Consider the following 27025-nt stretch of genomic DNA (forward strand, 5'->3'; position numbering starts at 1 on the left):
TAAATAAACTTTATATATTCTTCAGAGTATTGCCATTGTGATTATATATCTTTTTTATCAATTTCTTTTGAGATTATGCTTATTTGGACAAAAAATGTGTACTTGACAACATAATTAAAAATGCATCACTTTGTCAATTTTTTTTTCTGTATGTTACATTAACAATCTCTTTATTGATAGTTAAGACGTATCGAAAATTCTAGTAGAAACATATTTCCATGAATGGAACACGCGGAAAGTAATAAGCAGCGTGAAAGATCTTAGTGGTATCGAAAGACTTCTAGCGCCACAAGCGTGTCTGTTCATATCCATCAGACATTTGTCTATGCTCTAGGGAGGAGACGTTTATAACAATACATTGTGGACAATTTGGATTAAACAAAATAACGATAGGATTTCATTGACAATAGGCGAATCGCCATTGAGAACTAGGATGGTAAGATACCGTAAACATATTTTTTTATCTGTCTTAAATAACACATTTTTATTTTGTGCTAACAGATGAAATACTGTATTCTATCAGTTAAATATTTTCATATCTCATCACTCACACTGTGAAAATATGAAATCTATTATAGTATATTTCTCGATTCAAATTATTTTACTTAAAGAGAATTTCATAACGTTATGCAGCAAAAAATGAAATAAAATGGAACTTTATGTTGTACGCGTCTTTATAACGTCACAGCACGTCTGACGTCATGACTGTTTACGCGCGTCTGTTTCCCGCGCTGAGATTAAAATAGTTGCAAAATGCACATCTCAACGTAATTGAGCATGAAATAAAAAGAAAGTGTGTTTGTTTTTCGTGAATATTGAATATATCTCACCTCGAAGTAAAAAAATTTTCACATTTTTCAATATTTGAAATTTTCTCACTTCTCAGTGAGATATATTCCATATTCACGAAAAAAACACAAATATCCTCTGTGTAATCACTGTCTTTCTACAGAAACAGATGTAAGATTCAGAAATGGGTAATAATGTATTAAAACATTTTCTTTTAAGAATTCTTGTCATTTTTATCATTGAAGGTTAATAATAACTTTTTATACATACATCTTTTCATGTTTGTTTAAAGTAATCATGATGATTGAAATTTTAAATGTCTTTTGTTTCTGCAATTTAATTTATCACATAATTATACAATTATTAAAGATTTGAACATCGATAACTTGTTAATTCCATATAGTAAATAAGACATTTTTTTTCGGCGACGCCGTCTAAATTCGTTTTCGTTATGGACGATTTATGCAACACTCTGCCTGATTGGACGAGAGTGTCAATTTCTTTCACTCTGTTGATTGTGCTACGCTGAGTGAAATGTAGACAAAGCGTTTATCCTAAACGACGCTGTTCACAGTTCTAAAGCTAACTTTGGCTCAGTATATTTAGCAAGAATATTGATATATCTCAAAATGATAAGTAAGTTTAATAAATATGATAAAAACCTGTTCAAATACCAACATATATCAAATTAAAGAAAGAGCTGAATACGGTCTGCGTATCACATGAATAAGGGTGTGTTAAGAGTCTTTTATGTAGAGAAGTGTTTTTAAAAAGATTTTCCTTGTTACAATTGTCGTCTTTATATGAAAAGGTTTCTTGCTTTTGTGACTTATTCAGATTGCATATTAAAATGAGTACTTGTTTGCTTTGATATATTTGTTATAATTATTTAACTGATTTATCATATATGAATATTTTTCTTTAGTATGGTATGCAAATATTGAACTCAGTTGAAATCTGTTTTATTACATATATGCTATATAATGACTGAATTTCATTACACTGAAATGAAAGTACGCTGCATACAGTTTATCTATGTGATATGACTACGGTCAAACTTTGCTTATGAAACAGAAATATTGAAATAATTACAATTGTATGTTTTGCTTGACCTTCACTTTTTTATAGGTGTGACGTCATTGTCCAAAGATTCATGAAAAGCGAATATGCATTTGTTAAAGCGGGATCAGTTGGCCTATTTTAGAAATAAATAAAAATAATTAATAAAAAAAACCTTTAATTGATTTTTTCTCATGTATTCTAATCAAACTTGATTTGTAGCATCTTTATTAGGCCCGCAGCCAACTTTGTTCAGCTGGGACATTTGACCCCTTTTAGGGGCTGCTAGAGCTAAAACTAGAAATGCCTTTACACAGCGTTTCATGAACAGCTTGGTGGATCTTTGTCATACTTGGTCTGGAGCATCATTATAAGGCCCTCTTCGAAATTTATTTATATAGGAACTTGGCCCCTATTTGGGACCACTATAGCTAAAAGTAGATATGCCTTTCTTCGCATTAACCGCTAAAATGTAATGAATTTTTATCAAACTCGATGTGTAACAATATCGTAAGGTCTCCTGCTATTTTGTTACAAATGGGGATAGGGACCAATTTAGCTAAAAATATAAACACGTTTAATGACCTCTTCTCATGAACCGCTTCATGAATCTTCGTCAAACTGCTGCTGTAATTATTCGTCTAAGGATAAACGAAACAAAATTGCAACCCTACGAAACCTTTGCGAAAAATTAAAAGAGAACCATTTAAACTGTTAAAGTGCGGTGTTTAGTTTTGCAATTTGAAAAATGTTAGATGAAAGATGAATGTTAGATGAAAAATTAATAAACTTCTTTTCTTATTACAATTCGCCGACCATCATTTTTAAAGATATTTCTTGTTTAAAGTAGGAAGTGTACATACTGACATGAGCTAACATTGACTCAGTGTTTCGATTAAATCTGGTCCTTTGCGATAATGATTTCATTTTAGATGTTAGCTTAAACGTTTAAGAAGTGTTAAAGCGGCATGCCTCAAGATCGTTCGACAACAAAAACAAAAATATTTTTTTAGATATCTTGAAATAAATGCTATATTTCTTAAGAAGGCTTTAAAACTTAATTACTGACAAATTTAATGTTACGGTCGAAACACATGAGAATTTGCTGTTTTTACTACTTTTTACGTTGAAAATCGAAAAGCGTTTGGCACGCTTTTACAGTAACTCCAGGTAAACTGTCTCGATTATAAATATCTATATTTTGAAGTCATTATTCACTACTTCAGCTATAGCGTTATTGGTTACGACGACGAGAAAATGTATTTATTCCCGACGCTTTTTTTCTTGATACTTTTAACATCTAAAAGTATATGGGAATTGTTTTCTGCAAGAAATGCGAAACAGTTTTTTTCAAATATGTCATTTTCACTTCTATTGGACAGCTTCAAATAAGGTCAGAGGCCAATAAGGCCTACCATGCTTCTCCTCCCCCACCTGCCCTTACAAATATTAATATTTACCGAATGGCTGGATAGCACCAACAGTATGAAAGTAAAAGTTGTTCCCATGACAATATTCTTTTGAACTATAATATATAAAAGGTTTTACTATTTCCACGGCAACAGTTCATTTGCGGAACTGACAGCCACATAGATGATTATCCATCATATCTTAGTCCTTTTGGTGTTTAAACAATAAAATAGTTTACACACAGGTCTTTTATTAGCCGTATTTTGATATTAATAAATTAGTTTTCTAGAAAATGCTATTCATAAACATACATAAACTTTTCATTTAGATCATTCTAAATAATACTACAGAATATGCAAATAAGTTAAGGAAAATAAATAGTGCCAGAATCTATCTATCTATCTGTCTATCTCTCTATCTATGTGCCATTCTTTTGTGTTTTTTGTTTTTCCAAAGATTACCAACTTGAAGATATGGTGCACTATCATATACGGTTGAAATGTCATGAACGGTTGCAATGCATTTATGGTTCAATGGTTGTTTCACTGAAACATGTTTTGACACATTTGGATCCTGGCAAACAATTTGATATCTGTAAAAATTGTCAGTGGGGTAGTGGTGGGGTTGAATTTGTAGACCTTACTGACCAAATAACCCAAACTAAATGTAATGATCTAAGCATGTTTTGAATTGAACTACATATAACAATACCAATACAAATATATGAAACAGTAATGAGTCTTTACCTGAATGTTTGAATACATTTATATATTTCGAAAGAGTATGTTTGTTCGACAAATGTGTCACAAGAACTGCGTCATATCTCAATTAAGAAACATAACAGTATATTCAACGTTGTTTTGAGGAATATAAAATACAACACACAGAATGAAGAACCGCCTTCCGTCACAGATACAGCGCTCTACATGAAAATAGGGGTACATGCACATGAATACAAAAACACAAAGAAACAAGGAGCTGCGTTCAATAAACGCTTGATGCCCCCGGTGGCATCCTTGTCGATACAAAGCAACCTAAGTCCAAAACGAGGTCAAGGTCAAACTGAGGTCAGGTGATGTTCGAAGATGAGGAATGGTCGGACGGACAGGACAATCACTATATGCCTCCCGCATCAGTAGATGCCGGGGGCATAAAAATAAAAACACAAAGAAAAACTGACGGAACATAGCTTATAACAGAAAAGTCTTCAGATTTCGTCTTAAGATTTCTTTAGAATGAAGTAAGTTCTACTTTACAGTTTATTCAAAGTTATCTGTGTAAACTCTTCTTAATGGCGACGTAGACAAAATAAATCACTTACTTATGTCGATCGTTAGTACTTGTCAACATGTCCTCTGGCAGAAAAAAAAAATCTTACAACGACTAGACGTTTAATTAAATATCTTGTAAATTGTATTTAGAAGTTCGTATGGTCTCACAAATTGTCTGGAAAGCTTTCTAGCAATCATAAATTACAAATGTGGAGTGACACCGAAGGATCGCCATTACAGCCAAACAGAAGCTATTAAGGGGAGTTCCTATGTTTCATTTAATACTTTTCAGCGAAATACTTGAAGATATAAGTGAAATACAATTTATACATTCACTGTTTCAAGGCATTGGAAAGAAAAATCATTTTCATTGTATACTTGAAAGGATGTACACTTGAATGCTGATACATAATCGGAAATTCTTTGCAAAATGTACTAAAAGACCCACCACAACCTCGTGACCTACTTTTTCCTCCAACATGAACTTCGTGCAAATCATTCATGATACTGGTATAATACAGCTCTTCTACAATGGCAGGTGGACAGTTTGAGGCCCTTCCTGAATTAATGTGTTTTTACAACTTCACCTGCAAACTTATTCAATCAATCCTTTTTCGGAATAGTTTTTAAAACATAGAATACTAACTAGAAAAAAAGTGTGGTCTAAACTAACCTTAATACCGCAAGTACTGTGCATGCTACTACATGAATTCAATAATATATTTAGACATTTAACGCATCGACTTGGCCTTATATATGTCACTGTCAATTTGTAACTATAATAGATACTTGTATTTCTCAATTTTTTCATGCAAATCATGTATAAATACCATCATGGAAATGCAAACGAAACAGTTAATTGTGGCGCGTCTTTAAAATAAAGATAAAGATGTATAAAATAGCCAAAACAGGCATGTAGATATACTATCCACCAATATAAAGTAAAAAAGAAATCTGAAAAATTCACTAGAGTATTTGAGTTTTTTTTTTTTTTCAAAAAGGATATCGCGAGGTGAGAACATTGTGACGTTGTTACACACTGTGAGTGATTTTGCGCAAATAAAATGGGTATAGTTTAGCAAAACCACTGAAAATATATAAAACGAAAGCGAAGTATTGCATAAAGCGTTTACCGTGTTATACCTATACAGTTACCGTTGCTGTAGTATATGTCCAGTTGTTTTTTTTAAATGCATGCATTATAGAAATTGTTTACTGAAAAGATAAAACTACTTGCGGATATAATTAATTTTGGTTTAAAAGTTTCGATTTCATTTCTTAAATTCATCATTCAAAAAATCCGGTAAGAATATCTTTCAAACTGTCGCAATTTATTTAAGAAGTTACTGCCTCTGAGTGTCTCAGTTACACATAAATGAAAATAAATGTACAATGTGTTGATAAATCTTTGAGTCATCACAGAACTGTTAAAATGTAGAACTTATACAAACGCCTTGCAGTTTTGTGTCAATGTTCTTTTCAATGCAATCAAATATTTTCATGGATGTCTGAATACAATTAATCTTTGTAATAAGTATGTTGGAAAATACGCAACATCATAGTGTTTGTCGTTAAGTAAATAATAAAACTTCTGACTCTAAAACTCAAGGACAAAGACCCGGAAGTTACAGTTCCTTCCAAGAACACAACCTTTCAAAACGTGTATATAATGTATACGTAAAACAGACACAAAAACATAATCAAAGTAAGACAGTAAGACAATAAAGGCAAAACAAACACATTAAGGAATCATAGGAAGAAACGCCACTGAAGAGCATAAACCGGTTATTTGTGTGCAAACCGCTAAACTGTACCCCCACATATTCTTAAGCCACATGGATGTGTAAATAAAAGGCATCCCCTTACATATGTTGCGGGTTCTCCGTGGCCGAGTGGTTAAGGTCGCTGACTTGGAATCACTAGCCCCTCACAGATGTAGGTTAGCGCCTCACTCGGGGCGTTGAATATTCTTCATCTGAGGACGGTCGGTAGTTCTACCAATGTGCCCGCCCGTGACGAAATAATGCATGGAGGGGCATATGGGGTCTTCCTCCACCAACAAAGCTGGAAAATCGCCGTATGACATGTAATTGTGTCGTTGCAACGTTAAACCCAACAAAAACAAAACAAAACAAGAGTGCCAGAATGTCACAATATACGCCCGTCACAGCAAATTTCTTTACTCTAGCACCTGTATTTGCAAATGGAATTTTAATTTTGTGGTTGTTTAGTAATCATTGTAAGTCATTTGTTTTTCTAAGTCCACAAAAAAAAACTCCTTACCAGGTAGAGATACCTTAAAATACACCTAAAATTTGAAAGTAACATCTATGTTGTACCACAGAAAAGTGTTCTTGTTTTTTCCCTAAGGTCAGTTATAAAAAAGTTACAATATAAGTTATTTATAGTAACAACTAAGGGAAGTTAATCTTTAAAGAGAGAAAAAAAAAAACAATAAAAAAAAAAAAAATCCAAAAATTTTTTTTAAGTCCACACAAAAATCTTTACCAGGTAGAGATTGGTCAAAATACACCTCATAATTGGATGTAGCATGCATGTTGTACTACAGAAAAGTGGTCTCGATTTTTCCCTACGACTAGTAATGAAAAAGTTACAATATATGCTATTTATAGTAACAACAAAGGGAAGTTATTCTAAAGAAGGGAACTGCGCATGACACTTCGTCTCATGATGGTGTATAATTGTGCCAAGTTACATCAAAATCCCTCCATGCATGAAGAAGAAATGCTTCGGACAAAGTCATTCTTGTATCTGATCTTTGGCCTCTAAGTGTGACCTTGGCCTTTGACCTAGGGACCTGGTTCTTGCGCATGACACTCCGCCTAGTGGTGGTGAACATTTGTGCAAAGTTATATCAAAATCCCTCTATGCATGAAAAAGAAATGCTCCGGACAAGGTTTTCATTCTTGTATCCTTTGACCTCTAAGTGTGACCTTGACCTTAGACCTAGGGACCTGGTTCTTGCACATGACACTCCGCCTCGTGGTAGTGAACATTTGTGCCAAGTTATATCAAAATCCCTCCATGCATGAAGAAGATATGCTCCAGACAAAGTCATTCTTGAATTTGACCTTTGACCTCTAAGTGTGACCTTGACCTTAAACCTAGGGACCTGATTTTTGCGCATGACACTCCGTCTCATGATGGTGAACAACTGTGCCAAGTTTCATCAAAATCCCTTCATGCATGTAGAAGATATGCTCCGGACAAAGTCTGTGGACGCCGCCCACCCGCTCGCAAGGGGGGTTCCCATTATACGTCCCGTTTTTCAAACGGGCGTATAAAAAAGGGAAGTAATTCAAAAAAAAAATTGTAAGAGAACAAAAAAAATAAGAGCACTGCAATGCATAGCAATATACACAAAGCAAAGTCATATATGACCTTTGACCCCTAAGTGTGACCTTGACCTTGAAGCGAGTCATCCAAAACATGCGCTCTGCACGTCGCTTCAGTGTGGTGAACATTTGTGCCAAGTTTCTTTGAAATCCTTCAAGCAGTTCAAGAGTTACAGAGCGGACACAACAAAGTCATATATGACCTTTCACTCCAAAGTGTGACCTTGACCTTGAAGCTAGTCATCAGAAACAAGCGCTCTGCACGTCGTCTCAGTGTGGTGAACATATGTGCCAAGTTTCTTTGAAATCCTTCAAGCAGTTCAAGAGTTACAGAGCGGACACGAAACACACTGATATGACCTTTGACCCCTAAGTGTGACCTTGACCTTGAAATGAGACATCCAAAACATGCGCTCTGCACGTCATCTGAGTCTGGTGAACATTTGTGTCAAGTTTCCTTGAAATCCTTCCCTTGCAAAAATGCAGTTGAAAATCCAGGGAATTCTTTGAAAATTCATTGGAAATCATTGCAGTAAATTTCAAGGAATTTCTAAGAATTCTTTGCAAAAGTTTGGAAAGGTTTGATGGAAAAACATTGGAAAACATTGCTGGTATTGGCACAAAATTCCAATGAATTCCTATGAATTCCAGTGAAATTTGTGATGAAAATCCAAATAATTTCAAAGAATTGCAACCTAGAAAAATATAGGAAATCTTTGGAATTTCAATAAGGCCTGGCAATGAGGAAAAGATTGCAATTCATTGAAATTTTTACTATTGTACCTAAACAGATACAATATTAACTATGGAAAACTTTAGAATACCTTGAAATTCTAACGAAATTCCAAGAAATCCAAAGAAAAAAAGAAATAATATCATTACAAAATTATTTTAATACAAGAGTGCAAGAATGTCACAATATACGCCCGTCACAGCAAATTTCTTTACTCTAGCACCTGTATTTGCAAATGGAATTTTAATTTTGTGGTTGTATAGTAATAACTGTAAGTGTTTTGTTTTTCTAAGTCCACAAAAAAACTCCTTACCAGGTAGAGATACCTTAAAATACACCTAAAATTGGAAAGTAACATCTATGTTGTACCACAGAAAAGTGGTCTTGGTTTTTCCCTAAGGTCAATTATAAAAAAAGTTACAATATAAGTTATTTATAGTAACAACTAAGGGAAGTTAATCTTAAAAAAAAGAAATAAAAAAAAAATAAAAACAAAAATTATAAGTCCTCAAAAAAATCTTTACCAGGTAGAGACTGGTCAAAATACACCTCAAAATTGGATGTAGCATGCATGTTGTACTACAGAAAAGTGGTCTTGATTTTTCCCTAAGACTAGTAATGAAAAAGTTACAATATAAGCTATTTATAGTAACAACAAAGGGAAGTAATTCTAAAGAAGGGAACTGCGCATGACACTTCGTCTCATGATGGTGTATAATTGTGTCAAGTTACATTAAAATCCCTCCATGCATGAAGAAATGCTTCGGACAAGGTCATTCTTGTATCTGACCTTTGGCCTCTTAGTGTGACCTTGACCTTAGACCTAGGGACCTGGTTTTTGCGCATGACACTACGTCTCGTGGTGGTGAACATTTGTGCAAAGTTATATCAAAATCCCTCTATGCATGAAAAAGAAATGCTCCGGACAAGGTTTTCATTCTTGTATCCTTTGACCTCTAAGTGTGACCTTTACCTTAGACCTAGAGACCTGGTTCTTGCGCATGACACTCCGCCTCATGGTGGTGAACATTTGTGCCAAGTTATATCAAAATCCCTCTATGCATGAAGAAGAAATGCTCCAGACAAAGTTTTCATTCTTGTATCCTTTGACCTCTAAGTGTGACCTTGACCTTAGACCTAGGGACCTGGTTCTTGCGCATGACACTCCTTCTCATGATGATGATTAATTGTGCCAACTTTCATCAAAATCCCTCTATGCATGAAGAAGATATGCTCCGGACAAAGACATTCTTGAATTTGACCTTTGACCTCTAAGTGTGACCTTGACCTTAGACCTAGGGACATGGTTCTTGCGCATGACACTCCGTCTCATGATGGTGAACGACTGTGCCATGTTTCATCAAAATCCCTTCATGCATGTAGAAGATATGCTCCGGACAAAGTCTGTGGACGCCGCCCGCCCGCCAGGGGCGTTCCCATAATACGTCCCGTTTTTCAAACGGGCGTATAAAAATGTTACATATGTTACGTTACATTGGCAATAAATAGCAAAATATGCAAATCCCAACAATGCGCGTGTACAACGTCCCATAAAAAACATAAGGAACCATATATGTATGTACTCAATGCCTTTGCAGAAAGCAGAGCTACAAGAGGAACACTATTAAGAGTCTGATGAAACAGGTCGGAATTAAAAAGTAAAAGCAGCTTAGTATCAGTGTGTTTGAATAATTGTCTTTCATAGAGTCTTAGATTAAGCAAATAGGAAATCGTTAGGTCCGACTGTAAAAGGGTTGAACACCAAACAAACGGTTTAAAATATTTCCGAAAAGATATTTGAAAACAATCCTTGGACAAGAAACATGCAAAGTTTGTAGTTGTAAATATATTCCCACACTATTTGAAAAATAAGCACAGACTTAACATTTTATTTTATTTATGATACTGGGTAAACATTATATTATATCATAAAAATGTGATTTTCTGATAGTAACCTATTATATATCAATCAGGTTTGCAAACAATCGAGCAGATACTAACTTTTTATTATTGAATTTGACTAAAATACCATTATGCTTTGAAATCTACATGGAAGTTGCTAAACCACCTTAAGACAACAATGAAATATATTTGTCAGAAAATATAATTTGTTCAGAAATAAATAATTCTGATTGCTCTTTAAACGTTAATTAACATAATCCCACTTGAGATATCCGTATTTATTTTATTTTCTTGATTATTTCTTTAATTATATTTCGTTTTTCACAGTTTTGTCCTTTACCAGGAAGTTATGTACATGTATCATTTCTACAGCTAGCTTTATTGCAGCGTAAAAATCCTAAGTGATGTCTAACTACAGGAATGCCTTCCACCCGTCCGTCCGTATGTCCATCCGCAAATCTGGATCTTGCAATTACTATAAAAGTGTTAAAGCTAGTCTCATAAAAGTTTGTATGGGAATAGAAGATGATATCTAGATTACACACGTAGATGAAATTTGGTTCAGTGCCATAACTTTTATAATATTAACATTGATGGATCATCTTAGTGGTACACACAAACGTTCCCCATGATGAGACAATGTGTCAATACATGATCTATGCTTGTCGGTTAAAGGTCAAGTGATAGTTTGTTTCTGCCCGATAACTTTAAATTGCATTAAAGGATTTATTTTTATTACTACACCGAAATGTTCCCCATGAACATTAGACTACGTGTCACAACATGACCCTTGGTTGTCGGTCAAAGATCAATGTCACTATTGAAGATCAAGTAAAATTGTTTCTACTTCATAGTTTTTATGTGTATTGATGGATTATCTTAGTTTTGCACACAAATGTACCCCATGATGAGACAACGTGTTGCGTACACGATATATGCTTATAGGACAAGGTCACTATTGAAAATTAAGTAAAAATAAGTTTTCTTTCTTAGCTCCTAAATGCCTGGAAGCATTTTTAATCTTAACACTGTTGCCAGCAATCACAAGGGGACGAACACTAACAAAGTTTTATACCGGTAGAGGACTTCTATATTACCACTGCAATACTCGGTCACTTGTTATTATATCATGGGCATGAGACGATTGTAAGAAGTTTGGTATCGTTGACAATTTGAAAACTGCGACGGTGAGATCCCAGTAGCATATACATTTCAGCTTTGATCTTAATGTAATACATTTCCATTTCTTATCTTAAAAGAACAAATGTAGGCTTTATGAATAGGAAATCACAATGCTTATAAACCATTAAATACTCGCAGTGTTATAAGAATAATAGAGTTTCCACATAAAGAAAGTGAGAGAAATGCTAGACACAATATGCATCTTTACACATATTCAGTTAAAGCTTAAACTTCAAGATTAAAGGGAAAAAATGAAAATGTATATCCCGGCTATAAAATTCATGGTCGCAGCTGATATTAATTTCGTCAACGTTTTTAATTTTATCATATTTGTAACCAGTACCGTTGTAAGGAAATCGCTGTTGTGAAGTAAAAAAAATCTGGAAAGTAGATCCCTAGGAAGCACCGAGAACAAGACAAAACAGTGTAAATTGCAGACTCGGTTTGACTGAGTCTGTTCATGAGCAGTAATGTAAAATGCAACACTGCCCACGCCCTCTAGCACCGGCTTAAGCAAAATTCAATCTTCAAATCTAAATGAGTTGAAATCAATGATCCCGAAGGACCAGAATATAAAACAACACTGAGGTGAAGTCGGGGCGACCTTTTACGGCCGCCACACAGCACTTAACACCCGCTGTTGTGATGTAAATAAAATCTGGAAAGTAGATCCCTAGGAAGCACCAAGAACAAGGCAAACAGTGAAAATTGCAGACTCGGTTTAATTGAGTCTGTTCATGAGCAGTAATGTAAAATGCAACACCGCCCACGCCCTCTAGCACTGGTTTAAGCAGAGTTCAATCTTCAAATCTAAATGAGTTGAAATCAATGATCCCGAAGGACCAGAATATATAACAACACTGAGATGAAGTCGGGGCGACCTTTTACGGCCGCCACACAGCACTTAACACCCGCTGTTGTGATGTAAATAAAATCTGGAAAGTAGATCCCTAGGAAGCACCGAGAACAAGACAAACAGTGTAAATTGCAGACTCGGTTTGACTGAGTCTGTTCATGAGCAGTAATGTAAAATGCAACACTGCCCACGCCCTCTAGCACTGGCTTAAGCAGAATTCAATCTTCAAATCTTAATGAGTTGAAATCAGTGACCCCGAAGGACCAGAATATATAACAACACTGGGATGAAGTCGGGGCGACCTTTTACGGCCGCCACACAGCACTTGACACCCGCTGTTGTTAAGTCATACATTTTGTATTTTATTCCAGTAATACGGCTGTATCGGAAAGCTGTATTATATTGTTTTTGAAATAGTATCTTTGCAAGAAGAATAAATTGTGCTGTGTCTGGTTTTAAAACAGAAATGCAAACATCAAACACGCCAAGTACTAAGGGTTGAAAAAAATAAAGTAGGAACATCATGAGTATCAGTAAATAATTACTTCGATTTTATTCTAGAGCTTTATTGTTCTTCAATATCGAGAATAACGCTTTGACTTTTAAAGAAAGTAATTTCTGGATTAAATATGGATTGTTCTCCCGCATTCGATTTAATAGACATTTAGGAATTAAGTCTACGTGGACTGCAATCTGACTTAAGTACTTGATCTTCTAAACGAAGATCTGAGAACGACCCATTCACATACGTCTCCTGTATATTTTGGATTTCCAGTATTTCTATTTTTATTTTAACCAATCAGACGACTTGTTTGAATGCCAAAGAGTAAGAAAAATATTCAGTTATTCCAGGGCTCGAACCCGGGACCCCTCGCTTACAAAGCAAGTGGCCTACCGACTGAGCTAACCGGCTATCTGACACTATACGACATATGAATTGTAAATATCAAAAGTCAAGGCTACAGGTAGATTTGCAACATGTTGTAAGCTAAGCTCTGATTGGCTAGCGAAAGGGTCGTCAGAACGAGGCCATGAATAGGTCGTTTTCAGATCCTATGCGTAGCGTAATAGGAGATGTACTTTAGTCAGATTGCGTGGACTGTGAACACCTAAGACGATCGATTTTTCAAGGGGACCGTCTCAACATGATAATTTCAATTTATGTGTGGTAGGAAAACATTCCAATAATGATGGTAAGGTCTGGCTTATTATGTTACCGCACAAGAAAAGATTTGGATTTGTCTGTCCGTCTGTCTGTTCGCCAGAGAGGTGTTTTGTTATGTATATCGCAAAAAGTATTTGATCTAGCGTCATAATACTTTCCCGAAAGGTTTTTCAATATTATAAGTTGCGCATCTGCGACAAAGTTGAAAAGATGAGCTTATCTGTTCGCAATGTATCCGTATTCCATCGTCGTCGTCGTCCGAAATGAAAATAAATCTTAACTGGGTTAGCTGGGATCAAAATGTAGGTCAACAGGTAAAACATTGTGAAAACTGTAGAAAACGTAATATCTTGCGTCTCCATTCCTTTGTTGTTATTATACGCCCGAAGGAAAGTATTTTGGTGTTCGTCTGACCGTCTCGGTCCGTGTGTCCGTCTTAGGGGTCAAAGGTCATATAACTTTGTTTCGAATGCGATGTGTAACTCCTAAACTGCTTGAGGGATTTAAAAAAAAAACTTGGCATAAATGTTCACCACATTGAGACGACGTGCAGAGCACATAGCTTGCTTAAAGATAAAGGTCACATTTAGAGGTTAAAAGTCACATGACTTTGTTTTGTGTTTATGTTGCTTTGCATTGCGGTGCTCTTGTTTATATTTGGCAGATTCTTTTTTTTTTTTTTTGTTCGCTTACAATAGTTTTTTATTGAATCACTTCCCTTTTATGTTACCAGAAATAGATTATTTTATAACTTTTTTATTATTAGCCGTAGGTAAAAACCGAGACCACTTTTCTTTGGTATAACATGGATGGTACCTGCAAAGTTAAGGTGTATTTTGACACATCTGTACCTGTTAATAATTTTAGTGGACTAAGAGTTTTTCGAGGAATTTCTTCCCGTTGTTGTCATTTTCCTTAGGACTTCAACAGTAAAGTTCTTTTAATTTTGCTCCCATCTTCTGATATTTGACTTTATCAAAACCTCTGGGGGCCTCTGTGGCCGAGTGGTTAAGGTTGCTGACTTAAAATCATTTGCTCCTCATCGATGTGGGTTCGAGCCTCACTCGGGGCGTTGAATTCTTCATTTGAGGAAGCCATCCAGCTGGCTTAACGAAGGTCGGTGGTTCTACCCAGGTGCCTGCCCGTGATGAAATAATGCACGGAGGGGCACCTGGGGTCTTCCTCCACCATTAAAACTGGAAAGGCGCCATATGACCTATCATGTGTCGGTGCGACGTTAAATAAAATAAAATAATTATATATATATATATCAAAAACTTTTACCAAAATTTCTAAGTTAAAAAGGGACATAACTCTGTCAAAATTCAAATCACAGTTATGAGGATTGTTTTTCCTGGTGTAGACTTCGATAGCAAATAACTATTTTAAGTTTAAAGTCAATAGCTTTGATAGTAACAGAGACATTTGACTTTATCAAAACCTTTAACCAAAAATTCTGATTTAAAAGGGGGCATTATTTTGTCAAAATTTAAATTAGAGTTTTAGGGATTGTTTCTCCCGGTGTAGACTTTGATAGTAAATAAGTATTATAAGTTTCAGGTCAATAGCTTTGGTAGTAACACATAAACTTGACTTTATCAAGAACTTTAACCGAAAATTCTAAGTTAAAAAGGGGCATAATTTTGTCAAAATTCAAACAGAGTTATAGGGATTATTTCTCCTGGTGTATACGTTTACAGTAAATAAGTATTTTAAGTTTCAAGTCAATAGCTTTGATAGTAACAGAGATATTTGACTTTATCAAAAATGTTAACAAAAAAATCTAAGTTAAAAAGGGGCATAATTCTATCAAAATTCAAACCAGAGTAACGCAGATTGTTTTTCCTGGTGTGGACTTCAATAGTAAATAATTAATTTAAGTTTCCAGTCAATAGCTTTGATAGTAACAGAGATATTTGACTTTAACTATAACCAAAAATGCTAAATTAGGAAGGGGCATAATGCTGTAAAAATTCAATCAGAGTTATGGGGATTGCCTTCCTTGTGTAGACTTTGATAGTAAATAAGTACTTTAAGTTTCAAGTCAACAGCTTTGACAGTAATAGAGATATTTGCCTTTATCAAAAGTTTTAGCCAACGGAGACGCCGACGCCGACGCCGACGCCGGGGCGAATGCAATAAAAACAAGTACATCCAAATTTTATATCGCCTACCGCATAGTGATGATATAATAACTCAAACCCTATTGCCGTTATAAACTCTTTTTCATATCGGGCATAATATAATTAAACAATGTTGAGACGGTCCCCTTGAAAAATCTATCGCCTTAGGTGTCCACAGTCCACGTAGACTTAATCCGTAAATGTCTAATAGTTGGGAGTGTAATGATAGAAACTGTGTACCCTTGAGTTAAATAATTTTACGATTATGTCTTCCAGTAAGTCGTTTATGAAATGTGAACAGGTCGGCGTTTGCGTAAAAGCGCACGCCTACTAATATATTTTTACGCAAAATAAGCACTGTAATTAAATGGCTCGATCACTTTATGTTTATGTTCTATTATGTTGGCTCATGAGGAAGTTGAGATAAGAGATCTTTATTTATACGAAATCGTCTCCCTTTCTAACTGCAGTTGTAAGGGGGAGGTATACTGGTTTCAGGTTGTCTGTCTGTTGTCTGTCTGTCTGTCCGTCCGTAGAAACAATCTTGTGCGCATCAACTCTCCTCATCCCCTTGACACAATTTATTGAAACTTCACAAAATGATCAGTAACAACAGTAGTTGTGCATGATGCATATTAGGTTCTTTCAGATTTTTTTGCAGAGTTACGGGACTTTGTTTTTTGTTACTAGCCTATATACATACTAGACACAATCTTGTGCCAACCAACTTTCCTCATCCCCTTGACACAATTAAATGAAGCTTTTCACAAGTGATCAGTAACAATAGTAGTTGTGCATGGTGCATGTTAGGTTTTTTCAGAAAAAAAAATGCAGAGTTACGGGACTTTGATTTTTTGTTACTATACTATATAGATACAGCCTGCATATGCAAACTTGTGCGCCTCTAATCTCTCGAACCCTTGACACAATTTAATGAAACTTCACACAAGTGGTCAGTACCAACCCTACTTATGCATGGTGCATGGTGCATGTTACGTTCTTTTAGACAAATATTCTGCAGAGTTATGGGACTTTGTTTTTTATTAATAAACTATATACATAGAGTCTTTATACATACAGTCCACATAATTATGCAATCTTGTGTGCGTCAAATTGCAATGTACTGTGTCAGTGCGTGCGGGGGCTGGGGCGGGGGTGGGGTGGGGGAGATACATTCATAACCTTCAGTGATAGCTCTAGTGTACATATTGGACATTTAAAAGAATGATAATAATCTACTAAAGGGAATTAAATGTAACATTGTTAAGAGGAACTGAAAGGTACAATACTTATTAACTCTGCCCTGAATATTCATAAAAGCATCTCCCTTTTTGCATTTTTTTAATTTAAGGAATAACTGGCTTAACTAAAGGCAATTGAATTAAGCCTCCTTTTCATTAATTTTAAGGAAACGATTTTGACTCCAATAAAGGGATGTTCATATGACTTTACCTAGTGAATAATGACAATGAATATAAAAAAACACAGAAGGGCCATAACTCTATCATGTCTATTTATTGCAGTTTCATGTTTTTTTTTTGTAAAAACACCTTTTGTTCTTATATTTTCACATTTTATTAATATCAAGACAGTAAGATTATGAGAGTTAAGGAATTTAATGTTACTAGTCACATTGATGGATAAATAAAATAAACTGAAAAGCACAAGAACTGTTACTATTTCTTGAATATAAATAATATTACCTTCCTGACTGAACATAAAATGTACGGTGAATAGTATTAAAAATATACTGTAACAATGAATATTATTCATTACTATTATAGCCTATTAAAGCACGGTTTTAACTGGGGTTAAAATCACATTAAGTGACAGCTCTGGTTTAGACTAAATCAATATGTATAACACTATTTCATATTCAGCATACTTTCTAGGACGATCTTTATTCATTATTTTGGGTTTTACTGTATATAGGTGAATACTTAATATTCTTTACGTTTCGCCTATATGTGTACACGGCCCTGTCGTCTGGACCGGAAGTTCAGTAAGGAAGGTTATGCAAATATCTATAGCATAAAATGTACGGAGACTTTCCTCGATAAGGAGCATTGGGGAAATGGAAATTTGACGGGTGCACGGTGGAAGATAAATAACCAGAAAGGACCAATGTGCTGAACTTCGTAATACGCGATTGAAATAGATTTATATTTATCTCCTTGGTACCATGGTTCTCATAGTAAATCTATCGGTAGGGTATTACATGTACAAGGACATTATTTTCTGATTTTGTGCCAAAGTGTTTCTACACCAAGTTGTTCAATTCTAACTGTACTTCCCTCTTAACGTAACTTGGCATTTGTACGCTGGACTGACATTAAGATTTTTTTTCATTAAATGATAGACAGGGTCTGTGTACGTTATTGTTATTTTCGTAACTTTATATTGTCATATTATCGGGGCATTTGGGATCATGGAGTCAATTCAATTTGTAATAGAATTCTTTATAGCTAGAGGAAAAGGACTTTAGGATGTATATTTCTCTAACGAACATTCTAATCAAACATATCTTTTTTTTGTCAGTATTTCTTGCTTCAAGAAAATCTTCTTGACTTTAAAGGACAAACTGTTTTTATCATAAGCGATTTTATACCACCTTTCAAATGTCAGATTCAAGAAGCCTCTTAACAAATCCTTATTTTCGTACTTACTCATCTTGTAAGATTTATTGTAATCACTGGTAGTAAAGACCAATTCACAAGGCTGTCTTTGGATCGTGCTAACTGTGGAGTTAGAATTTGATTTCGTATACAATTTAAGGTTTCATCGCTGCATTCTTATTAGTTGGTGCTAAACATGTTTACATCTTGTACACACATAACACTCTGAAGGATTTGAGTTTGGGCCACTCTGGAAGATCGCCTTTCCTATTGAATCGATATTTAGATATAATCTAGTGTTAGTGAATATATAAAACGTCCTATCTACTTTATTACAAAATTATTTGAAATGAAAGAAATGCATAATTCCTAATACAGAATACGGCGATATTCAGTTGATATATTTACCTTATATGTATTTTGGATTTCAATTGTACGCTGAATAAGATACAGAAAACTTACGAAAACCAATTAAGATACAAAATTTGAGTTTACGTATCTGGTAAAAGGTGAACGACATTTTGAATTCACATTTTGGTCATAGCACTGCAGGCTAAATTTAATAAATAATTGCCATATTGTGTTCTGAAGAGCTATACGGTGCTCTGTCTACAGTTTAAAAGAAAAATAGTTGTATCTAATTATAGTTGTCTTGGCGGGTTCTATAACTCCTTTCTCTTGACTTCTTATCAAAAACATGACATTGACATGAAGTAGTGGTAAAAGTTAAAATGACTTTATAAAAAAGGGTGATGTAAATGCTGAAAGATAATATACCTAAACTATAAATATGCAAGCGTTTTGTAAAGAAGTGCCCTATGTCCATATATCTTCCGATTGATGAGTACAAGTTAAACAAACTTTGTGATCATATCAAATTTCAGAAGTAACAAGAATTTAATTTTCTGAACAATGATCATAAAAGGTATTAAAATCCTGCATAGTCAAAATTTATTCCATCGAAGAAACAAACATATTTTTTATTCTTCATTCTTAGCCAGAAATGCAGGAACACCAGATAACGCATATCAGATATAAGATTGATTTCTCAAAATGTTTTAAGTGATTCATAAAGCATCGTTCCATTAGGTCTGTGATTTAGACTTGTTAAATGTATCCTTTATGGAATACTCACGTAACTTGCATTACGGTATGCCTCTAAATGTCATTGGATTTTGGTTGCTGCGTGATTATTTTTATCGTTGACTGGAAGTTGTGTGCATTCTTTTGTCATATCCATACATACTAAAACATTCTTTATGATAATCCACATGTTTGTTATTGTCTGAAATGACTGTCTTTATAACTGAAGCAATCGCATACTCAGGCAGCAATGTGCATATTGTCAATATCACAATATATCATATACCTAAATTACTGCACAAATTACAGCTTGATTTTCACAAATAAAAATTTACAATAATCGAAATTCCTAATATTCCTTGCTATTGCTGGTGTTAATTTCATTGATATTAACAGATCACGTGGTTTTAAGAGACCGCTTTGCAAAAGATCACTCGAGCTCAATACAACATCCAGGATCGACATAATGTTAAAATAGCTCTGTTACAGTCAGACCTTGGCGTCCTGTAGCAACAAAAAAGAAGTTTAACATGTATCAGCTGTTGGTACTGTACGTACAGGAGTAATTCAAAAGTGCTTTATGCGTGTATTTCAGCAACTTAAACATTATTATAATATAGAAATAAAACACTACGGCTTTGAATTAACATAACGATTTCTGCAAAAGTACACTCTGTTGCAGCTATGCTATGTCGGTTAGAGTATAAAGTTTGTGAAATATCGTTTGGAATCATAGAACGTAAGCAAGCAACGTAATTTCAGACTGTTTGATTGAATCTGTTCATGAGATGTCATGGAATATGCAACACCACTCATGCCACCCCCTCCTCCTAGCACCAGCTTATTATATGCGGAATTCTATTAGAGTATAACTAAATGTTCTCCATGATCCCAAAACGACCAGAAATTATAACACTGAGTCCAAGTACGGGAAGACTTTCTACAACCCACATACGACAGTTAACTTCGATTGCCTCATTGGTGTTTGGCACATGTATCCGTATTACATGTTAAAGATTTCCGGTGCATTACTACATTTCATATTATGCCGACCTTTTGGGATGTGCGTTCCTTGAATATGGCTTTCTCTGTTGAGTTTTAAATTAGACCCTTTGGTATTGTATTTTACTTTTACAGATGAGGTTTTCTGTAAAATCGTAATTGTGTCTTTACATTAAGAATGTCTTAAATTCTATAGTGCATAACATTTGCACTTTTCAGGTCTAAGTAGCTGGGATTAGATTTAACACTCAAAGTCAGCATCCGTTTGTGTAGACAGATTGTTAATGGTATGCTTAAGCACAGAAAGTCAAGGATAGAGTAACGTTTCAGTAATAAAAACTTTTTGTTACGACCCAGACCGATTGGAAATTGAATGGGATGATATCAAAGTATGATGTATAGAATAAGGATCAGTAAGTTAACAATATCACGCTCAAACCGGAGTAATAATGTAGTTCAATGAATCATAAATTGAGTCCATATTTTATATGTTTCCGGCTTTCTGAACACTTTGGCGCCAGACAAATAAACATACCAATTTCATCCTAGCTGAAATAAAACATTCAATCATGCTAACAAGTAGATTTTTTGGTTAGGCAATAATTGGTCTTACCGTTAGGACAAGTAACAAAAAGTATTAATAAAGTCGAGTAAACATACAATTTAATAAAAACAACATGGTGGTGGTTAGTTTAAACAGTATTTATTACATAAATCACATACATACAATAAAATTTACAATCATGATAATGTAAATGATCTGAAAACAAGCTTTCATCGAAAACTTATATTAATTCTTTTCCTTAAACATGGTGGTTAATACAAAGGTAAAAGGATAGCAGCTGTTTGCAGAACTATTTTACATGCTTTAATATATCGTCCGTTGAGCGCCAGAAGGGGCTATCCACATATGTACAAAGAATGCTGATAGCCCCTTCTGGCGCTTAATTAATGGACGATATGATGTGTCTACAAATCCACTGTGTCATTTTTATGAATTAATATTCTGAATAGTTATTAAGTGTATCGAACAAATTATTGCAGCATTTACGAAATAAAATTGTTGTCATTTGCTAAAAACAATTAGCTAGATGTTTTAGTAATACTAACATAGCCAACATCGCGGCTTTATCGCACTGATAGAACCTAAAAAAAATCATGTTGAATAGATCAATGCTAAGCTTACGCTTTTGACTAAGAAACTATTCATGCTTGCATTGTATGTAGTATGTAGAGTTTGACCTAAATAACTCGTCTGCCTGTCAATTGATATTTATGGTTCGTCTAAAACTTTTGTGATTGCATTTCATATTGTAATGTAATGATTTCTGGTGAAAATCAGTTTTCAATTTAAAAAAGGTATGTCAATATTTGTGATAAAAATTCAAGGTTAATAAACATGCATATTGATATTGATGAAAAAAGCATCATCAACAGATCAGTGTCATTTACATAACTTATTTTTTTTTGTATGGGCGTTTGATGGGATTCTTTCCGGTGGATGTTAATTGTGTCCGTATTTTGTACAAAATATTATCGTTTATGTTTACAATATTTTTTCGTAATAAAGTTTGTACCATTTTTCATCAATACTGATTTTGAAGCTGGCTAAACGTAGAGAACAAATATTCAAAAAGTCTAGATAATTGTCGCCATGTACAGAGAGTTCATCCCACAACTACACAAAACCCAATTAAAACATGAAGAGTAAGATAAGCACTTTCCTAGAACGTTTAGAGGCGAAACTGGCATTAGTGAGTCTTGTCGGTTTGCCACAATTTTCAACACTATGTGCATTGGTTTGCAATAACCTTAAACATGACCATTATTTAGAGGCATCTGATGTTCAGTAAAGACTAACTAGCGGAAATAAATCTTAACTGACGGATACTATTACATGGTCCAGTCGTAAAAAGCTTTCTTACAAAAGGTTTTGAACATTTGTACAGATAAATGTACTCGAGAGAAAAAAGAATAGCAATTTTCTGTATTGTACACATATACATGTAACTAATCATTTGCATTTTAGTGTAAGCTGTTGTACTGTAGGTGTTTTGGTGCTTTAGAAACATGAAACTAAAATAAAAGTAGTTTAGAAATTAGTCTGAAAAAAAATCACAAGCATTATTACCTAGGATTAGTATGTATAAATGGACCACTGATAGGCACGACCCTCTGTTTTTTGATATACAGGAGTCTCACACGTCAGTGGAAATAAATCTGGATAGAAATAAAACGAGAGAAGAATAAAACTTCAGACTTTGATGGTAAGTGCTTCCTGTCAAAAATAATTAATTTAGACTGTTTGTCTCTGTCGCCTTACAGGTTTTAGAAATTGCAGAAATGCGTAAGGAATCATAATGCTGATAATTTCCAGATTATTACATGTGAAATATCACTGGGCTTATTTTACCATCGCATGTGAAAGTATTCAAATATTTTAAAATCATTTTACAATCTTGACTTCATAAAGTAATAGTATGGTAGAATTTGATCAATCGATACCAGTTAAATGAAATACTAAAGGGTCATATACATTAATCAATCTTAATGTTTCATGGCTGCTTAAGATGCATTTGCTCCACGTGAACCGCATTTGCCTCAAGTGTCTTTAACAGTTAATTAATTCCGTAGGTGCCTTTAAGTAGTATAAGACTCTGACATATACAATAAGAGACATCGGCATCAGTTAATTTACCCAACATGCATCTTGACAAACGTTCTTAAAACAAGGACAAATATCCACCAGGAGCGACAACGTTCAGACCATAATGACAATCGGTAGTTTCCGTTTGAATACATTATCACCGTACGTTATTTCGTCATTTACCGGTTGTTGCCGAAATCATTGCTCTTTAGAATTACATTTACTCCAAGAATATGCCGTAAAACAGAGGAGAAGTCGGACTCGCACGGAATTTGCCGAATGCTGTTACGGGTCCCCTACCTAAGACTGCTTCAACTTCAAGATGTAAATCGTACATGTTTGATGAAAAATTGTTGCAGAAAGTGCAAAAAGCGGTATTCCTTATTATTGGCTCGGTATCTGAAAGCAACAGTTAAAATTGTTCTTAATTCAGAAATCAAATTCACGTTTGATCAAAGAGAAATTTTACGAAATCTAATTGAATGAAATAACGAAAAAAATTAATCTTTGCAATAAATGTGGGGAAAATTGGTTTTCATGATAAACACGCTCCGAGGTCTTATCAGAGAGTCGTTTTTATTTGACGAATTCGTATCTATAAATTCTCAGCTAATTAAAATTGATTTTGTTTCCCTTTGATAATAAATAGAAAGAGCGATAAATATCGATCTATAATAATTGGACGTTATAAGTTAACAGAAATGCGCCACTGAAGTTTTTGGAACATAAATTAAAGAGCTTTATCAGTAACAGCAGTAGCAATCCTGGAAAATATTACCCCATGTACATGTATAGTCCGTGCATCGATGAGAGGTTTTATATTTTGTATATTTTCTATCTCCCTTTGATGAAGACGGGTAATAACCATATTGGGACTTTTTGCAACTTAATGAATTACGTTAGCGATTCTTTGATGATTTACAAGAAGTCGCAATTTGGTTTATATCCATTTAAACCCACAAAATATAACGTTCAGTCCAATACGTTTTACATGCTATATGTACTAAATAAAACTGTCTACTTTCAAAGTACCAGAAAATGAAAAACGTCCAGATAGAACAGCTGAAATGAAACCGCTAAATTAAACTTTGCACAAGTTGTGATTTTATTTTTTAAAAATCCAATAATACCATATATTCGTATCGGTTCAATTTTGATTTTTCTCGTCAGAAAAAATAGGCTTTAGCAATTAGTTTATGTATTGTTTGCAATTTGGCTAGTGTCGTTTTGTAGATGACGTTAGACCGGAAAACGCCACCTGATGTTGCACCAATGTTGTTTATTCAAAAATGAAGGTAATTTCCTTCAACAAAACACAGATATAATATACACATATTATCAAGGTTTCGAGGTTGAACACAGATGCGTATTACGAGACAATATCGGTAAACTGTTTCACTATCACATTTTATATCAAAATGTTTAGAAAACGTCCTTTTATTTTTCATTATTGTCTAAATAGTGTATGTGTTATGGTATTTGAATCTTCCCTTCCAATTCACATACCTCTGTTCAAAACGTTCTAAATTGGTGTGTATCATTTAGGGTGTGAATTCATTTGTTTTGCAACTATTCTACAAGAGATACAAAAGCTAACATATGTGAAAATTTCAATTATTTTTCCAAATGACGAATAACTAAACAGGACAATTATAATCCTTCTAAATTGACTAGATTAGCAATAACAGCAAAATTATTTACCATTCAAAATTGTTAATCGGTTGCTAAAAACATAGGTGGGCTACATAATCCGCCCGGTTGCTAAAATTGAGGTGGGCTACATAATCCGCCCCATGCACATCATTAATCATTATTAAACAGATGATATTATTTCTAGGTGCACAATGAATCAAGAACTAGTAATTGTCAATAGTTAAACTTGATAAATTTATGAACAGTTTCGAACTGATACGGGAGGTGGATGGCGACTGATGGTGGCAATTTGATAATAAATAATTTCTTGACCCGCACGTGTCCACAGCAAGATGGCGACTGATAGACAAAGAATCTTCCAGCAGGGATCATCTCAGATTAATCTTAGATAAAATTATCAGGGGTCGACTCAGATAGTTTTATCTGCGCTAAATAACATTTGGTTCTCCTTCAAATAAGACATACCTGTAAAACGTTTAAAATTTGTATCCTTGTAAGGGTGTATTATTTGTTATTACAATTTCTAATAAGAAATCGATAACTGCATTTTATGGTGCGAAATGGCATTATATTCTTCTCCTAAGACGTAACTAAATGGACATTATATCCTTAAATTGAAGATTTATGCAATTGGGCAAATATACTTACCATTCAAATTGGTAAGCTGTCGGTTGGCAGTCAAAAAGGTAGGTTGAGCTGTCATATTCGTCCGCTTATATTGCTAACCCTGGGATTTATGAAAATGTCAAATATACTTATCAAACGATTCAAACTATAAGCCACTCAATAAGTACAATCAGGTTAAAGTTTGAGTTACATTGTGAATTCTCCTTGAAGGCAATTGTAATAAAATTAATTTCTTACAGACGACGTGCCACAGAGATTGCGGTAGACAAAGAATACTTCCAGCAGGGGTCATCTCAGATTAATCTTAGATAAAATTATCAGGGGTCGACTCAAATAGTTTTATCTGCGCTAAATAACATTTGGTTCATACATCAAAATAAGAAGGCATAAGCCTGTAACTGTTAAAATAAACATTCACTTCTCTTGCTTAGATGTATTTACTATTTCTAGTTACAATTGTGCTAAAATAAGTTAATCGATTACTGCATGTTTTTAATCCCCCGCCGTGGCGGAGGGATTATAGGAATGGTCTGCGTCCGTCCTTCCGTCCGTAACAAAATCGTGTCCAGTCCATATCTCCTAAACCCCTTGAAGGATTTTCATGAAACTTGGGTCAAATGATCACCTCATCAAGACAATGTGCAGAACCCATAAGTAAGCCTTGTCGGTTCAAGGTCAAGATCACAACTCAAGGTTTGAGCCTGCCATTTTGTGTCCGCTCTATATCTCCTAAACCCCTTGAAGGAATTTTATAAAACTTGGGTCAAATGATCACCTAATCAAGACGATGTGCAGAACCCATGAGTCAGCCATGCCGGCTCAAGGTCAAGGTCACAACTCAATGTCAAAGGTTTGAGCCTTCCATTTTGTGTCTGCTCTATATCTCTTAAACCCCTTGAAGAAATTTTATGAAACTTGGGTCAAATGATCACCTCATCAAGACGATGTGCAGAACCCATGAGTCAGTCATGCCGGCTCAAGGTCAAGGTCACAACTTAGGGTCAAAGGTTTGAGCCTTCCATTTTGTGTCCGCTCTATATCTCCTAAACCCCTTGAAGGATTTTCATCAAACTTGGGTGAAACGATCACCTCATCAAGGCAATGTGCAGAACTTATGAGTCAGCCATGTCGGCTCAAGGTCAAGGTCACAACTGAAGGTCAAAGGTTTGAGCCTTCCGTTTCGTGTCCGCTCTATATCTCTTAAACCCCTTGAAGGAATTTTATAAAACTTGGGTCAAATGATTACCTCATCAGAACGATATGCAGAAATTATGAGTCAACCATGCCAGCTCAAGGTCAAGGTCACAACTAAGGGTCGAAGGTTTGAGCCTTCCATTTGGTGTCCACTCTGTATCTCCTAAACCCCTTGATGGATTTTCATCAAACTTGGGTCAAATGATCACCTCATCAAAAACTCATGAGTCAGCCATGTCAACTCAAGGTCAAGGCCACAACTGAAGGTCAAAGGTTTCAGCTCTGTATCTCCTAAACCCCTTGAAGGATTTTCATGAAACTTTGGTCAAATGATCACCTCATCAAGACGTTGTGCAGA

General features: G+C 34.7%; 1 protein-coding gene across 1 annotated transcript in view; it reads left to right on the forward strand.

Annotated features, from left to right (window-relative positions):
- Positions 1–300: 300 nt before the first annotated feature.
- The window catches only part of LOC123548032 (alpha-1A adrenergic receptor-like), a 33179-nt gene continuing 6454 nt past the window's right edge, over positions 301–27025 (forward strand). Inside the window, exon 1 of the mRNA XM_045335266.2 lies at positions 301–436. The gene's annotated coding sequence lies outside the window, so the exon portion shown is untranslated. The remainder of the gene's footprint in view (positions 437–27025) is intronic.

The sequence above is a fragment of the Mercenaria mercenaria genome, chromosome 9 (genome assembly GCF_021730395.1).
Source record: "Mercenaria mercenaria strain notata chromosome 9, MADL_Memer_1, whole genome shotgun sequence".
NCBI classification, from domain to species: Eukaryota; Metazoa; Mollusca; class Bivalvia; order Venerida; family Veneridae; genus Mercenaria; species Mercenaria mercenaria.